Source organism: Carassius carassius, chromosome 35, assembly GCF_963082965.1.
Source record: "Carassius carassius chromosome 35, fCarCar2.1, whole genome shotgun sequence".
In the NCBI taxonomy this organism is placed as follows: domain Eukaryota; kingdom Metazoa; phylum Chordata; class Actinopteri; order Cypriniformes; family Cyprinidae; genus Carassius; species Carassius carassius.
In genome coordinates this window covers 222,501-223,550 of record NC_081789.1, presented here as the reverse complement: position 1 = coordinate 223,550, position 1,050 = coordinate 222,501, and positions in this window count along the sequence as shown.

Sequence of the window (1,050 nt, the reverse complement as noted above, 5' to 3'; positions counted from 1 at the left end):
GAAGAGTGATCAGATGAATTGCATAGTCCTTCTTTGCCATGAAAATTAACTTAATCCCAAAAAAAACCTTTCCACTGCATTTCATTGCTGTCATTAAAGGAGCTGCTGAGATCATTTCAGTAATCGTCTTGTTAACTCAGGTGAGAATGATGACGAGCACAAGGCTGGAGATCATTATGTCAGGCTGATTGGGTTAGAATGGCAGACTTGACATGTTAAAAGGAGGGTGATGCTTGAAATCATTGTTCTTCCATTGTTAACCATGGTGACCTGCAAAGAAACGCGTGCAGCCATCATTGCGTTGCATAAGAATGGCTTCACAGGCAAGGATATTGTGCTACTAAGATTGCACCTAAATCAACAATTTATAGGATCATCAAGAACTTCAAGGAAAGAGGTTCAATTCTTGTAAAGAAGGCTTCAGGGCATCCAAGAAGGTCCAGCAAGCGCCAGGATGGTCTCCTAAAGAGGATTCAGCTGCGGGATCGGAGTGCCACCAGTGCAGAGCTTGCTCAGGAATGGCAGCAGGCAGGTGTGAGCGCATCTGTACGCACAGTGAGGACAAGACTTCTGGAAGATGGCCTGGTGTCAAGAAGGGCAGCAAAGAAGCCACTTCTCTCCAAAAAAAACATCAGGGACAGATTGATCTTCTGCAGAAAGTATAGTGAATGGACTGCTGAGGACTGGGGCAAAGTCATATTCTCCGATGAAGCCTCTTTCCGATTGTTTGAGGCATCTGGAAAAAGGCTTGTCCGGAGAAGAAAAGGTGAGCGCTACCATCAGTCCTGTGTCATGCCAACAGTAAAGCATCCTGACACCATTCGTGTGTGGGGTTGCTTCTCATCCAAGGGAGTGGGCTCACTCACAATTCTGCCCAAAAACACAGCCATGAATAAAGAATGGTACCAAAACACCCTCCAACAGCAACTTCTTCCAACAACCCAACAACAGTTTGGTGAAGAACAATGCATTTTCCAGCACGATGGAGCACCGTGCCATAAGGCAAAAGTGATAACTAAGTGGCTCGGGGACCAGAATGTTGAAATTTTG